The sequence below is a fragment of the Elaeis guineensis genome, chromosome 15, assembly GCF_000442705.2.
Source record: "Elaeis guineensis isolate ETL-2024a chromosome 15, EG11, whole genome shotgun sequence".
Classification (NCBI taxonomy): domain Eukaryota; kingdom Viridiplantae; phylum Streptophyta; class Magnoliopsida; order Arecales; family Arecaceae; genus Elaeis; species Elaeis guineensis.
The window spans coordinates 30,110,068-30,127,265 of NC_026007.2; the positions used below are offsets into that span (position 1 = coordinate 30,110,068).

At 41.6% G+C, this 17,198-nt stretch overlaps 1 non-coding gene across 1 annotated transcript; it reads left to right on the forward strand.

Annotated features, from left to right (window-relative positions):
• The first annotated feature begins 5,527 nt into the window (after window positions 1-5,527).
• LOC140854193 (small nucleolar RNA R71) lies at window positions 5,528-5,633 on the forward strand. The gene has a single exon (XR_012137327.1). It is a non-coding gene; the product is annotated as a small nucleolar RNA R71 (small nucleolar RNA).
• Window positions 5,634-17,198: the final 11,565 nt, after the last annotated feature.

Below are 17,198 nucleotides of genomic sequence, written 5' to 3' on the forward strand. Positions count from 1 at the left end.
TATCTTCTTACAATTTAGTCCCCTAATTATCCACTATTTTTTTTTTTAACATTGCCTACCTTTTTACGCGAACCACAATGCTTACTTAGGCGAAGGGGCCCGGTTACTCAGTAGGAAACCAATGTATTTTTTTTTAAATAAAAATTTTAAAGAGAATTTTTGCATACCTCGACCTTTCCATCCAATCTCTCATGAAGCAGATTCTTTATTGAGATCAGTAAGAAGAGGATTGTAGAATCACTCCTAAAATTTGGTCTAGTCTAAACCCTACCATTCATTGGGTTTTCTTAATAATTTATTCCTCAGTATCTCTAAAATTATCTTGACCGTTAATCATTCATTGATTAGGATACCTAATTGACTCTTAATTAAAATAAAATTTGGATACACAAAACTAATTATTTCTGACCATACTCAACCTTTGATTAATTTCCTTCCCCCCCCCAACTTAATCTACATTGTCCTCAATGGAGTAGGAAAGCAAAGAAAATAAAAGGAGAGAGTGCACCTGGGATAATTTTGCTTCAGAAGTTGAAGATAGCTTCATTGATTAATAGGCTCTTGTTCTAAATTCCTGCAGCTACAGTAAAGTAAAAAAATATGAAATTGTTGGGTTGCCTCCTAACAAGCGTTAAGTTTTACGTCTTCAGCCAGACGTCAAGTTTATTATTCATTATAAAGTGGATCACATAGGTAGATGGTGTCGATTCGTTCTTTATGTGCAATTTCATCTACATATGGCTTCAGACGTTGGTCGTTTACCTTAAATGTATTGCCATTCCGGGGGTCATGAATTCCAATTGCTCTATATGGGAATATTTGTGTGACAATGAAAGGTCCATCCCATCGGGATCGAAGTTTATCGGGAAAAAGGCGTAATCTGGAATTGAAAAGCCATACCTTTTGATTTAGCTCAAATAATTTTCTAAAGATATATTTATCATGAAATACTTTGGTTCGAGCCTTGTAAATTCATGAACTCTCGTATGCATCGTTGCGAAGTTCTTCCAGTTCATTGATTTGCAACCTTTGATTAGAACCTGCATTCTTCATGTTAAAATTAAACATTCATATGGCCCAGAGTGCACGATGTTCTAATTCAACCGGTAGATGGCAAGCTTTGCCACAAACTAATCGATAGGGTGACATACCGATAGGGGTTTTAAAAGCTATACGGTAAGCCCATAATGCATCATCTAAGCGAAGAGACCAATCCTTTCTATCGGGCCTAACTGTCTTTTCTAAGATATGTTTAATCTCCCTATTTGACACCTCTACCTGACCATTAGTTTGGGGGTGATATGGTATGGCCACTTTGTGTGTAATATTATATTTTTTCATAAGTGCTTCAAAATATTTATTCGTAAAATGAATCCCCCCATCACTAATGATCACCCTTGGGAAGCCAAATCGACTAATGATGTTTCGTTGGATAAAACTAGTTACAACTTTATTATCATTAGTCCGTGTAGCTATTGCCTCCACCCATTTTGATACGTAATCAACTACCACCAAAATATATTCGAATCCAAACGAGGCTGGAAAAGGTCCCATGAAATCAATCCCCCAAACATCGAAGATTTCTACTACTAAAATGGGGGTCAGCGGCATCATATCCTTCTTGGATAAATTTCCTGTTTGCTGATATTGCAGACAACTTCGGCCAAATTCATGTGCATCCTTGAAAAGCGTTGGCCAACAAAACCCACTCTGCAACACTTTTGCTGCAGTTTTTCTTCCACTAAAATATCCCCCACATGCCGAAGAATGGCAAAAAGTGAGAATGCTTTGGAATTCACTTTCGGAGACACAACGGCGAATAATTTGATCAGGACAGTATTTGAATAGTTCAGGTTCCTCCCAGAAATAATGTTTAATTTGTGAAAAATATCGATCCTTTTCTTATTTTATCCCGTGAGAAGGTACTTGTCCTATTGACAAGTAATTGACAATATGGGCAAACCATGGAGGATGGCTAGAGAAGATTGCGAAAAGTTGTTCGTCAGAAAATTTCTCTTTGACCTCATATATGCCTATCGTGTGTTCTACTAAGATCTTGGAGATGTGATCAGCTACCACATTCTCGGAACCCTTCTTATCTCAGATTTTCAGATTGAATTCTTGTAAAAGAAGGATCCATCTGATCAAATGCGGTTTAGTATCTTTCTTTGAGAGGAGATGTTTCAGAGCCGTATGATCAGAGTAAACTAGAATCTTAGACCCTAACAGATATGAGCAAAATTTTTCAAGGGTGAACACTACTGCTAGTAGCTCTTTTTTTTGTTGTGGTGTAGTTTAATTGGGCATCGGAAAGAGTCTTGCTAGCATAATAGATCACATGTGGCTCCTTATTGATTTTTTGGCCTAAGACGGCACCTATTGCAAAGTCAGAGGCATCACACATAATCTCAAATGGAATAGACCAGTCAGGGGATCATATTATGGGTGCTGTTGTCAGGGCTATTCGTAATGTGTTGAATGCTTTCAAACAGTCTTCGTCAAAGACAAATGGTGTGTCCTTGGCCAACAGATTGCACAAGGGTCTTGAAATCTTGCTAAAGTTTTTGATGAAGCATCTATAAAATCCAGCATGACCTAAGAAGGATCGTATTTATCGGACCGAAGTAGGGGGTGGTAGTTTTGAAGTGACCTCAACTTTGGCTTTATCTACCTCGATCTCTCTTTCAGAAATAATATGTCCTAATACAATTTCCTTCCACACCATGAAATGGCTCTTTTCCCAACTTAGGATAAAATTTGTCCCAATACACCGTTTAAGAACTTTGGAAAGATTATGGAGATAATCCTCAAAAGTGGTTCCAAACATAGAAAAATCATCCATAAAAACTTCAAGATATTTGTCCACCATATCCAAAAAAATGGCTAGTATGCACCGTTGAAATGTAGTGGGTGCATTGCAGAGCCCGAATGGCATACGCCGAAAAGCGAAGGTGCCATAGGGGCAGGTGAAGGTAGTCTTTTCTTGATCATCCGAAAATACAGGTACTTGATTGTACCCTAAATAACCATCAAGAAAATAGAAGAAACTTTGTCCTACTAACCGTTCTAAGATTTGGTCGATGAAGGACAATGAAAAATGGTCCTTCCTAGTAACGACATTTAGTTTTCTATAATCTATGCATACTCGCCATGCAGATGATATGCGAGTGGGAAGCAGTTCACCTTCTTCGTTCTCAACCATAGTAATATCTGATTTCTTAGGTACTACTTGAGTGGGACTGACCCATTTACTATCGGATATGGGGTAGATGATTCCAGCATCTAACCACTTTACCACCTCTTTCTTTACTACTTCACGCATGTTTGGGTTCAATCTCCTCTACATATCTCGATGGGGTTTGGCATTTGCCTCAAAATGAATATGGTGCATGCAAATGGAGGGGTCAATTCCTTTTAAATCGGTAATGGACCAATCGATAGCCTCTTTGTGTTCCTTCAGAATACCAACCAATTGTGCTTCCTGATTAGGGGTCAAGTCTCATGCAATGATTGCCGGGAGGGTGTCATTGGGTCCTAGAAATACATACTTGAGTGTAGCAGGAAGGGGTTTCAATTCTAACGTAGGTGGTGATTCTAAAGATGGGGCTATTGGTGTACTGGCTAATGTGGGCAATGGCTCATACTTAATTGTCCATGGAGGAGTGGTTTTATCGTGTGGTGTATCCAACAAGGTGTTAACTTCTTTCATATATCCCTCAAAGTCATACACTCCAAAGTGAGCCAAGCAAGTATCTAAGGGGTCTGGTGCTAGAATTGTGGGTGTTGCATCTTCTATAAGTCTTCTAGTGTATCTCTTCGAAGCAACTATCCATTGATGGTCCTTGGGAAGCACCAAACACATTCAGTCTCAGTTTTTTATTCTCAAACGATACGTCCATGACTCCTGTCCTACAATTAATGCATGCATTTGCCGTAGCTAGAAAGGATCGTCCTAAGATAATGGAAATTTATCTTGGATTGCCACTTAGTTTCATGTCGAGAACCAGAAAATCAACTGGAAAGTAAAACTCATCTATCTTGACCAAGACATCCTCAAGCATTCCACGTGGTTCCTTAATTGATCTGTCGGCTAACTGTAGCGTGACTGATGTGGGTTTCAGTTCTCCGAATCTAAAAAGTTCATACACCGAACTAGGTAAAAGATTCACACTTGCTCCTAAATCTAGAAGAGCTTTTTCAATGTGATAATCTCCTATAACACAGAAAATGATTGGGGGCTCCTGGATCCTTAAGCTTTGGAGGAGTGGCATGCTGGAAGATAGAACTAGCCTGTTCAGTGAGGCATACTTTCTTTGGGATTTGTGATCTAGATTTATGTTTTTGGATGCACAAATCCTTCAAAAATTTGGCATAAGCAGGGACCTATTTGATTGCATCTAGAAGGGAAAGATTAATTTGGACTTGCTTAAATAATTCCAATATCTCATCGAGTCTTCCTCCCTTCTTATCTGAAGGAATAGGGGCTTTCAGGGCATCCGAAAATGGAACTTTAGGCAAATAAGATAATTTCGATGCAGTTGGTTCATTCTCTATTTTAAAGTCCTCCTTGTTCTTGGGTGATTTGGCTTTGGTTAGAGGTTTAGGGTCGGTCTCATTGGTTTTACTAGTGTGTTCAATGACCTTCCCACTTCTCAGAGTCATGATTGATTTGGCATATTCAGAAAAAGCTTCTGGGGTATTAGAGCTCTCAATCACAAATTGCCCTCTTGGGTTGCTCTCGGGTTGGCTAGGTAATTTTTCTCCTTCTCTCCTACTGAATGCAGTCGCTAGTTGACCTATTTGGGTCTCTAGCTTAGCAATGGATTGTGTGTGTGAGTTAAGGGTTTGAGTGTTGACTTCTAATCATTCTAGTGCTTTCAAAACTTTTTCCTCAAAAGCTGAGCTGTGACCAGTAGTAGACGGTTGAGGAGCATTTTAAAATTGATGGTATGGTCCATGCCTATATGTTGGGTCCTGATATTGAGGTCGAGGTACGGCAGGGCCAACCACTGGTTGTGGTCTCCAAAAAAAATTTGGATGGTTTCTCCAGCTGGGGTTATAAGTGTTCGAATATGGATCGTTTCCTGGTCTGCGAGCTTGTTGGACTTGAGCTTGCTGAACCTGCTCATGCACAAACTCAGAAAATTGAGGTGCAGCTGGGCATTCACTAACAAAATGGTTCGGACTTACACACAATGCACAAACTTCTTGGATTGGGTTAGGTGGAATCGGAGATTATCCAGTATTTAGAAGACAGTCTAATTTTTGGGACAATTCATCTACCTTACTGTGGATATCTATGACATTTCCAATCTGATAAATTCCACTTCTTTTTTGTTGAAGCATGGGTTGTTCTCTAGAAGTGGCAGATATATGATGTAGGAAATTCTCACTAAGTGTTTCAAAGAGCTGCCAGGCTTCATCCTCACTCTTTAGCATGAATGTCCCACCACATAATGCATCAACCATTTGTTGGTGTTTCTCCGATAGACCATCATAAAAACACTGACAAAGTTGCCATTTAGGGACAGCATGGTGTGGACATTTACGAATGAGGTCCCTTAACCTTTCCTATGTCTCATGAAAAAGTTCACCCTCCAATAGGGAAAAATTAGTGATAGCTTTTCTAATTTGATTTATTTTTCCAATTGAAAAGTATTTCTTGAGAAATTCTCTCTAAAGATGATCCCAAGTTGAAATGGTTATAGAGTCTAAGGAGTTTAACCAATGCTTGGCTTTGTCCTTAAGTGAGAAAGGAAACAGTTTCAACCTAAGGGCATCATCGGAGAAGTTTTGGATTTTTACTATGGAACAAATTTCAAGAAATTCATCCAAGTGTTTGTATGGGTCCTCATTACTAAGTCCATAGAATGATGGAAACATTTGAATAATGCTAGACTTAATCTCATATTGGGTAGCTTCTACTGAGGTGCTTGAATGCATGGAGAGTAGGTATACGAGGATGGAGTAAAATATTCTCTCAATGAGCGTGGAGGATTAGCCTCACCAGGTGCAGCCATGTTTCTAACTCGGATAGTCCTAAGAGTCTTTTCTAATTCTTCGTCTAATGGTTGCAAGTCGGGTTTTAGTGATCGTCGACCTAACATGCAACTAAAAGGTCTATGTAGGACTATCCTAGTCTGTTAAGGATTTTTAAGAGGAGAGGAGAAGAGAGAAAAGAGTTCTAAAGAAGAGATCCTAAGAAGTCCTAAAACTAATAAAAGAATTAGTTGTGGTTAGATTTTAATTACAATCAAGTTAGCACGCAGTGGACTCTCTATTCTAAAGTTACCCTAGTTCTAGACAGCTCCTAACTGTAGTTAGCCTTCAAGCCCTCCAAGTCGGAGCTTAACCAACTAACTGGCCAGATAAGTGTAAAGTTGGTGGGAGTCTCCCCGTTGCTTTCCTTAGACACCAATTAAATTGGCCAGGTTAGCGAACGGAATTAATTAAAAACCACCTTCCTTCGGACTCAGTCGTCCCGCAAACCACTTGCCTAGACACCAGCTAGCTGACCAAGTCTAACCTGGTCAACTCTCAGGGTCACTTGTCCTAATGAGCTCGAAATCCTTAGGGGTCAACGTCTAATTAATTTTAGATTAAGCTCTAGGTTATGCAAATGCAAGGGAGTGATTTGTGGGCCAAGGAAGGGTGATCAAATCCCCACCTTATCTTAGTTAATGGGTTGCGCCTTTAAAGTTAATTATGGAGATGCAATGCAAAGAAACAAGGTGTCCAATCAAGTTAGAAATTTTTATATTTGAGGTTATGCTATTTTAGTTAAGTGTTATGAAATATCAGTGATTTTTTTTTTTTAATTCAACCATGCCAAGGTCCCCGGCAACGGCGCCAAAATTTGATGCGTAGTCATTGATAGCACCAAAAATAACTCTACTCACTACGTAGGTAGGTTGAGTCGAGATCGTATCCTCAGGGACCTTGGGCTAAGTTGAGATTGTAAAATAAAAGAAAGAAGCGTTGTTTTTGATTTAGAAAATAAATTATCTTAAAATTGATGTAATTAGAAAATAAAGAGCTCAGGAGTTTTGAATTAATTTTGCACTAGTAGAGTTGTATCTCTTTTTTTTTAATTAAATAGATACGATTAATCTTAAGAAAAATATCTATCTTTCCTCGGCACACCCCGTACCCATAGATCACGGTACGTCTTCAAAAAGTAAAAGTTATTCCTAGTATTAATCTAACAGGAAAACATAAATAAAAGCATATGAAAGAGAGTAAATAAAGAACTCATGACGATTTAAATAAAAAGTATAATCTTTATTGCATATAAAGAAATATAAGAAAATTTAGAACAATAAACCCACTCTGTATCGTTACAAAATTTCTTCTCCACTCCCGAGACTGCTAGCCTAGCTGCTCATGGAGTAGTCCCTTTCTCTTCCTCTATGCAAGGCTCTATAAGAATTTTTGGGCTCTCCTCTCCAATGGGATTACAAAAACCTTTTTTATAGGTGTTAGGAGGGAGGAGTTTTACATGGTTTTCCGATGTGGGACTAAAGAAAATACGAAGGACTAAAAGATGGATGGATGAGATGGAAAGATCACAAGCAAATAAAGAAAATACAAATTCTTCCTCTTGAAGTATTTTCAAGTATTATCTTTTTTTCCTTTAATTTTCAGATCCATTGCTATCTGTTCGCCACTGTCCGCTAGCACAATTTCCTGTGAACCCACCCGTAATGCCGCGCACCCGCCATGCCGCACGTTCGCTGCCGCGCGCCCGCCTTGCCGCGCTGCCGCGCGTTCACTGTCGTGCGCCCACTCCTTTTTGATTCTAAAAAGAAACTTTTATTTCTTTACAATGACTTCTATATCCTTTTTGGGTTCCTTGCATAGTATCTTCATTTTCTGTAATATCGTATGCATCCTTTTTTTATTTAAATTTTATTTTAAGTCTAATTTTCTTCAAACTTGAGTCTTTTTTATCTGTGAATCGGACTTTGTATCGGCAATCATCTTTCCTGTAAAACATAAAAAGAAGCATCAAATTCTTAATAAATAAAATAAATTAAATATAATTTTTTGCTTTAAATGACTTAAATTAAGTGTTTATCAACACTGCTACAACATAGCCCTTCAGAGAAAGGGATAGTCCGACCCCTGTCCGATTGATGGATTGGACACTCACGATGACCTTGCTAAAGAACGGGGTGAGCCAATTGAAGATCTTATCTCAATTCCTTTAAATGATAGGAATGAGGAGCATGTGGTGAAGATCGGCTCTAACCTAGGAGAAGAGGTACGGATACAGCTCATTAATTTCCTACAAAAGAATGCAGATGTTTTCGCTTGGGTCCCGATGGACATGCCAGGGATTGATACGGGAGTCATGGAACACCGCCTGGCTGTCGATCCCAAACATCGACCGACGAAGGAAAAAATCCAAAGTCATGCACCGAAAAGGCAAGTGGCAATAGCTGAGGAAGTTGATAAACTCCTGAAGGCCGGGTTCATCAAAGAAGTCAACTACCCGAACTGAGTCTCCAATATGGTTCTCATCAAGAAGACGAACGGCAAGTGGAGGATGTGTATAGACTTCAAAAAGCTAAACAAAGTCTGTCCAAAGGACAGTTACCCTCTGTCCAGAATTGATAATTAGTGGATGCAACCTCGGGCCACGAGCTTCTCACTTTCATGGATGCATTTTTCGACTACAATCAAATCAGGATGGCACCGGAGGATGGAGAAAAAACTACTTTTATTACTAACCATGGTCTTTATTGTTATAGGGTCATGCCTTTTGGCCTCAAAAATATAAGGGTGACCTACCAACAGCTGGTGAATAAGATCTTCAAAGAGTAGATCGACCGCAATATGGAGGTCTACGTGGACGATATGCTTGTAAAAAGCAAATCCATAAAGAACCATGTCGCCGACCTTGAGGAGACCTTCAGCACCCTTCAAAAATATAAGATGAAGCTGAACCCGACCCAGTGCACTTTTGGAGTAACCTCAGAAAAATTCTTGAGCTTCATGGTGTCGGGGCACGGGATCAAGGCAAATCCGAAAAAGATTCGTGCCATCCAGGAAATGACCGCCCCGAAGTCAATAAAGGAAGTTCAGTGCCTTACTGGGAGAGTAGCAGCTCTGAATTGCTTTGTCTCAAGGTCGGCCGAACGATGCCTGCATTTCTTTCAGACCCTCAAGCAGCCGAAGAACTTTTGTTGGACCACTAAATGTCAGCAAGCATTCGAAAAATTAAAGAGCTACCTCGGCTCACCCCCACTATTGGCAAAGTCCAAACCCGGAGATGAGTTATTCCTATATCTGGTGGTCTCTCCTGTGGCTCTCGCAGCAGTCCTGGTTAAGGAAGAAGCAAAAATTCAACGATCGATCTACTACATCAGTCGAGTATTGAGAGACGCCAAAATCAGATATACTAAGTTAGAGAAACTAACTTACACCTTATTGATTGCAGCTCGAAGGCTCCGACCTTACTTTCAAGAGCACACCATAACTCTGCTCATCGATCAGCCGATCAAGGCAGTTCTTCATCGAGCGGATGCTTCCGGAAGGATAACAAAATGGATAGTCGAGCTCACAAAATTCGACATCAACTATCAACCTCGATCGATGATTAAAGCCCAGATATTAGCAGACTTCATAGTGGAGTGCACTATTTCGGAAGAGGCCGAACTTGAACAAGGTGAAGCCGACAACTCAGGGCTCCAGTCAAATTCCCCTAAAGAAAGAACGGATCTCCCTGATGATTTTTGGGCTCTCTACGTGGACGATTCCTCCAACATGTCAGGCACAGGCGCGGGCCTGATCTTGGTTAATCCAGAAAGAATTATTGTAGAGTATGCACTGCACTTCGAATTTTCTACGATAAATAATGGAGCAGAATATGAAGCTCTGATTGCAGGATTGAGGATCTCCAAAGAGTTAAAAGTAGATCGGCTCCAAGTCTACAGTGACTCCCAATTGGTGGTGGGACAAGTTAGCAGAAACAATGAAGCTCGAAAGGACAGTATGGCCAAGTACCTCGAAAAGGTGAAAGAGATCATCCCTGCCTTCGGTAGCTTTGACATCAAGCAAATTCCAAGAGTAGAAAATACCAGGGCCGATCTTCTCTCCAAGTTGGCTACATTGGCTCCAGCTGAACTGCCCAAGGAAGTCTTCTTCGAGGTTCTGAAGTACCCAAGTATGGAAGAACCGCAGCTTGTGATGGAGATCAACCATGAACCCAGCTAGATTGAACCACTGGTTGCATACCTCAAGGACGGGGTTCTTCCTCCTGATGCAAAAGAAGCTCGGAAGCTTAGGAACCAGACCTCCCGATATATTCTTTATGAAGGCAAGCTGTATAAGAGGTCGTACTCTTTGCCCCTTTTGAAATATCTCCGACCTTCTGAGGCCGACTTCGCCTTGTGGGAGGTACATGAGGGAGTCTGCGAAAGTCACCTGGGGGCCAGATCTTTATCCCACAAGCTACTCCGACAAGGCTATTACTGGCCTACCATGTACCATAACTCTATCAAATATGTCAAAAGGTGTGATCGATGTCAGAGATAGGCAAATATCCAAAGGCAACCCACCTCCGAACTTACACCCTTGAGTGCCCCATGGCCGTTTGCACAATGAGGGATGGATATCCTCGGACCTTTTTCCATGGCATCCGGGTAGCGAAAGTTTCTCCTAGTGGCAATTGACTACTTCACCAAGTGGGTCGAAGCTGAACCTTTGACGAAAATTACAGAAGCTAAGGTGCAGGACTTCGTTTGGAAGTCAATTGTCTGTAGGTTCAGCCTACCCAGAACTCTCATTACTGATAATGGGCGACAATTTGCTGGGGCAAGATTTGCTGAATTTTGTGATGACTTAAACATCTCCCACAACTTCACGTCAGTAGTCCATCCGCAAGCAAACGGTGAAGCCGAGGTTACTAATAGGACTCTGCTGCAAGGGATCAAGATGAGACTTGAAAGAGCAAAGAGAACTTGGGCAGATGAGATTTATCATGTGTTGTGGGCATACCGAACTACCCAAAGACTACCCACAGGGGAGACCCCTTTTGCCTTAGCCTTCGGAACAGAAGCCGTGATCCCGATCGAACTCAAACTCCCATCGATGCGAGTTGTGGCATTCGACGAGTAGCGCAACTCATAGGATCTCAAAGCCAACCTTGACTTATTAGAAGAAAAGTGTGAGACAGCTCAAGTTCGGATGGCCGCCTACAAGCAGAAAGTCGCCCGCTACTACAACTCCCGTGTCAAGAGCAAGGCCTTCAGAGCGGGAGACTTAGTACTTCAACGAGCCGCTGTCTCACAACCTCAGAATCAAGAGAAACTCGTCCCTAACTGGGAAGGCCCGTATGAAGTCAGGGAGGTGGTTCGGCCCGGAACATACTATTTGAAAGAGCTCGGAGGAGCAGACCTTCCGCGACCATGAAATTCGAAAAATCTATGAATGTACTACCGATAACTTTACCTTAAATAAAAGTTTCTTCCATATTTGCATATCTTTTCTTTTGGTATGAGCTTATAACGACAGGGAGTAGCTCCTTCAGATAATCGAAATTAAGCATGTCGGGTACAAAAAGAAAATCTCATCCTGACACGAACAAAGGCCCGATTATTTAAAGACTGGATGGGGGGAGAGACCCTTACAATGGCCCTTATGTGCCCCCACAGCCATGTTAGGAACAGGAGGAGAACCTCATCCTAACATGAGTAAAGTCGAAGGCCCGATTATTTAAAGATCGGATAGAGGGAGAGGCCCTTACAACGGCCCTTATGTGCCCCCACAGCCATGTTAGGAACAGGAGGAGAACCTCGTCCTAACATGAGCAAAGTCGAAGGCCCAGTTATTTAAAGATCGGATGGGGGGAGAGGCCCTTATAATGGCCCTTATGTGCCCCCACAGCCATGTTAGGAACAGGAAGAGAACCTCATCCTAATATGAGCAAAGTCGAAGGCCCGATTATTTAAAGATCGGATGGAGGGAGAGGCCCTTACAACGGCCCTTATGTGCCCCCACAGCCATGTTAGGAACAGGAGGAGAACCTCGTCCTAACATAAGCAAAGTCAAAGGTTTGATTATTTAGAGACTAGATGGGAGGAGAGGCCCTTACAAAGGCCCTTACATTCCCCCACAGCCAACCTCGTCCTAACATGAGCTGAAATTGATTGTGGCAGGAACAGGAGGAGAACCTCATCCTGACACAAACGAAAATCTAATCATTTGAGACCGAATGAAGGGAAAAGCCCCTCAGCAACTCCTCTACACCCCTACCATCCCGTTAGGAGCAGAAGGGAAAACCCTCACCCTAACACAAAAAAGAAGAAGAAAAAGTGACGAGCTATATCAAAAAAAAATAAATAAATAAATAAATAAACTACATCCGAGGTTCAAGGGACCTCATCTCAATGAGGAAGAAAACCCTTGTTGAAAATCTCCAGTCCCTAAGGGCGAATCAATACGGCGATGACCAGGAATCTTCAAACAACGTCGACATCGAATAAGATGGAAGACAAAAAAAGTTTGATAAACGACAACTTAATGCAAGAAGGGACAAGGTAATGAAAAATTTTCTTTTCATTTCATTAGTAAAGTGCGTGTTACAAAGCCTTTGAAGGTCAAAAAAAAAAAGAGCAACAAGAAAGGAAAGGAATACATAGAATAAAAGGCAAAAAAGCTCTAAGGAAGCTCGACTTCATCAGACTTCGAACTCTCGATTCCAGCCATCATCGAGGATTGCTTTAAGTACCTGACCTCTTCTCCCAGTACCCCTTTTGTTTCTCCCTTCTGTGGGATCGAAAAGTACTCACGGTCGAAGATGTACCACAAGCGCGGGCTCTGGGCGATCAAGGCGAAGCATGACCAGATCTGTCTCCTCTACCCTCGTCTTCTTCGCCGACCCAGAAGTTGCAGTGCCTTTCCTCTTGTGGGCCTTGAGACTCTTGGTTAACATCCGAGCCGCATCCGCATCCATACTTGTGACAAAAGAAGATCGGCACAGTTTAGAAACAGAGCCGTGAAAAAGGAGAGTTCTGGAGCTAACCTAGGCTGGTCTAAAGGATACAGAGATGCAGAGATGGGGATGACTCGAAGAACGCCTAAGGCCGAGAAGGGCACTGAGGAAGAACAGAACTCTCAGGAAGCAGGAGGGACCAAAGAAACTCCCAGGCAAAGTGAGATCCCTGAAGGAGGGAGGCAGGTTTAAATAGGCGACAGTGTCCAGTGCAATAATGACTGCAGGCGCCCTCTGACCGATCTATAACCACCGCATGGCCCACTCATCGTGGCAGGCGGCTGAAAGTGGCCGACAACTGACAGAACCATTATTACACCATACCTAGAGCAGCGCTCCAGTGGAAATTTCGAAAAAACTTTTTCGGATTGCCTCGATTTGAAAAGACTCCAGCACTAACGTGCCAAATGCCAAAATATCTAGAAACAACCAAGTACAAAAATCGAGGGAGGCAACTTCGACTGTGAAAATTTCTCTGTACTTCCTTCATTCGAAACCCAAACTCGAAAGTACGGGGATTGGTGTTGGGTATAAAATACCCCCAGTCGAAGTTTGTAAATGGCCGACCCTTCCAGGACTTTTTTGGCTTCCAACCTTGTGTGGCATCTTTCTAAACTCCCTCGACCGTCCGAGCTTCCATAATGCCATCCGGACTTCTCCAATAATGAGCTCCCCTATTCATCTACCGGACTGCTCCAAATGCCCTCTGGGCTTCATTATCAGCCGACTTTTTATAGTGATTGGCTACCCTCTGAATCTCTTCCAGACTTCTTCCGACCACGAACGACTTTACTCCGAACTTCTTTCGAACTTCGTCAATGTCCGAGCTTCTCCAACAGTAGGACTTCTACAGTAGCTAGACCCCATCCGGGTTTCTACGATGGTCGACCACCTTCCGGATTTCATCTGAGCTCCTACAAGAATCGAATTTCTACCCCGAACTTCTATTGCAAGCGGACTTCATCCGAGCTCCTACAAGAGTCAGACTCCATCCGAACTTCTACAGTGGATGGATCACAGATGAACTCCTACAATGGATGGGCTCCATCAGCCGGATCTCTACTCCAAACCTCTTTCAGACTTCGTCAATGATCGAGCTTCTCCAGCAGCGAGACTTCTACAATAAGAAGTCTCCATCTGAGTTTCGACGATAATCGGTCTTCATCTGAGCTTCTACAATAAGCAGACTCCTTTCAGACTCCTACAAAAGCCGAAGTACACCAGAATTGAATCCCAAACTCCTCCAATGTTCGACCTTCCACAGTGTCCTCAAGATTCCTCCAGCAGACAAACCTCCACAACGCCACCCGAACTCCACTATCGGACGACCCCCCATCAGATTCCGCATGAAACTGGATCTCTCCGACGAACAATCTTCAGACGAGCTTCCACATCAGGCAAATCCCTGACGGACTTCTCTGATAATCAGACTTCTATCGAACTTCACCAACAGAAAGTCCCCATCTGAGCTTCTACAGCAGATGACTCCCGCCTGTAGCATCAGCACCCAGGGTATCCGACGACAGTAGACTCGTCAGCAACCTCAAAAATATCCGAGCTTCTCCTGGATTGCTGAGACAGAAAGTCGTTCCGCTCCATCAGACATCCCAGCCGAGCTTCAGTCGTCAGACCCGAACTCTCTGGCAAGTCACGACAATGGCCACTACCCCACTCCACTCTCTGTAACAGGTTTCACACGACCCCACTACTCTCTGGCAAGTCGCGATAACGGACACCACTCCACTCTCCATAACAAACTCCATGTGGCCCTGAACGACCCCCGGACGCCACTACTCTCCGTAACAAACTCTGCGTGGCCCCGAACGGCCCACTACCAAGCGGTTACAGACGTCGCTATCAATCAGTTACGCTCTCCATCTATAAAAAGAGACCCCCAAATACGTTCTTCTCTAAGCTCTAAACTCTATCTCAAAACTCTGCTAAAATCTCATTCGAGTGCTCCATTTCTATTGAGGCAGAGTACTGACTTGAGCATCGAAGGGTCTTGCCGGAGCACCTCCAACTCTGATTTAGACTTTTCTTGCAGATCCCGGTGATGGACGCGATCCCCTCGACTCCAGCTTCTCCGACGTCGGTGAAATTCTACACTAACAACTGTATTATCAAATATTCATACGTAAAATTTCAATTCATTATAAAGATAATTTATATTTATAATCTTAATTTTATCAAATTTTCAAGTCCTTCCTATCAACCATGAGCTATGATCATATTTTTTCTGTGACAGAATCATAACACCACATATCATTTTGCAGTGAACAAAGTCCTTCGGAACCGTGGGTCTTGTTGGCGGTCTGTCGCTGGTCTCATTGGTGACAAAGATCTTCAGAATAAATTAATTGTCAATGTATCAATCTCTATTGGCAGGATTCTTTACATAGTTAAGTTGACAATTCATATCATCATTCAGTTTTATATTTTGTTTTCAATAATAATAGAAATAAATAATAATCGAATCAATCAATCATATCATTCGTTATAATCATACATCATCATAATTATTTCAAAAAAAATAAAATAATTTCAATACCTTTCATTATATTCGATTCATTAATTAATATAATTCAAAATTTATCAATTATTACTTCATAAATTATTAGATAAATTTAGTAAAGGTAAAACACTACTTACCTCAAAATAAATCCAAATAATCTAATTAATTCTGAAAATCTTTTTCTGGGCCTGATATATGAAAACTATACTTCGATCAAAATTCTATCATAATTATCTTAAAAATAAAATTTTTAAAATCCAGTATCCCCATAAGGATTGGCCAGATGATAGCACCCGAGATTTCCAATTAATTAATCTATGCCATTAGAGAAAACTTTTTTTCCTAAGATCCAAGAACCTTAATAGAGATGAAAATAAGAGAGGGAAAGTAGAGAGGAAAACTAGAGAGAGAAAATCAAACTTTTTAGAGAGAGAAAATGGAAGCATGTGAAGAGAGAAAGGAGAGAGAGAAGAGGGAAGAGAGAGAGACTCTTTCTCTCTCTTCTTTTTTTTTCTTTTTCCTCCTCTTTCTTTCTTCTCGTGAGTTCTTCGCAAAATAGAGGGACGTTGTGGCCCCATTCGCACCTCGGATCAGAGACCATAGTCGGTATGACTGGAACTGTGATGATGCAACCTAAAGAATCCAGACCGATGGTCGGTAGTAACTATGGGCACCAAAAAACCAAAAAAAAAACAAGGGATGGAACAAAGAAACACATAGGATTTAACCAAGTTACCTTTTTGGTCAAAATCCGACGATTCACTGATTGAAAATCAGGTTTTAAAGGCTAGAAAAGATGAAAATGATATTATCTTGAAGATTAGAGGATCTTACCTCTTTCTCCGACATCATTTGGACTGAAATCTAGCAAACCAAAAAAGAGGAAGATGCATCTTTCTTCTAGTGAAGAATGATGGCCGACAGTGGATTGGTCTCACAATGGACTTCAACTTGGTCTCACAAGAGACTTCGACTCCTTCCCGACCTTCTATTCCAACTCTGATTGGGAGTCTACGGAAGAGAAGACCCCCTATTTTTGTTTGTTTTTTTTTTTGTGCTGATTTACGATCCATGCAGGGTATTGAAGGAAAAACTATCTTTTTCTTTTGTAGGATCTTCCAGATTTCATCAAATCTGGGATGAAATAATTTAAAAAAAATTATCCTATATTTATTTCAGATCTAAGTCTCTAGATCTAATCTTCATATCTAATATTAAGTCCAAAATAAATCTAAAAGGGATGAGGAAACAAGTAAAACCTCAAGGGTAATCTGATTACCCTGTAGACGATCTCTACACAGCCCGAGGTTCTGATGTAGCCATGCAAGCGCCTAGCCTCTACTAGTATCCACTTGGGTAGGACTTGGAACATCTTCTCCTCATGAATCTACACTCCAAAAATCAGATCTCTATCTGATTTGGAAGTACTTCAGAACTCCTTCTAAAGTTGGAGCAGCAGCCTGTCGAAGATGTCCTGTAGCCTTCCTGTTCCAGGCATCACCATACCTTGGACCTTTGCCAGATGGACGTCCAACTTCTTGGATGTGAAGAGGGGAGGGAGGAGAGCAGGAAGGACATGGAGAAGAGGAGAGAATTCTCATTTTGGCTGGGTATTGAGCAGAAACTTACAAACCCTAGGCGCAGATAAAGATTTTATAGACCCTGTATGCTGCACAGTGCCACATC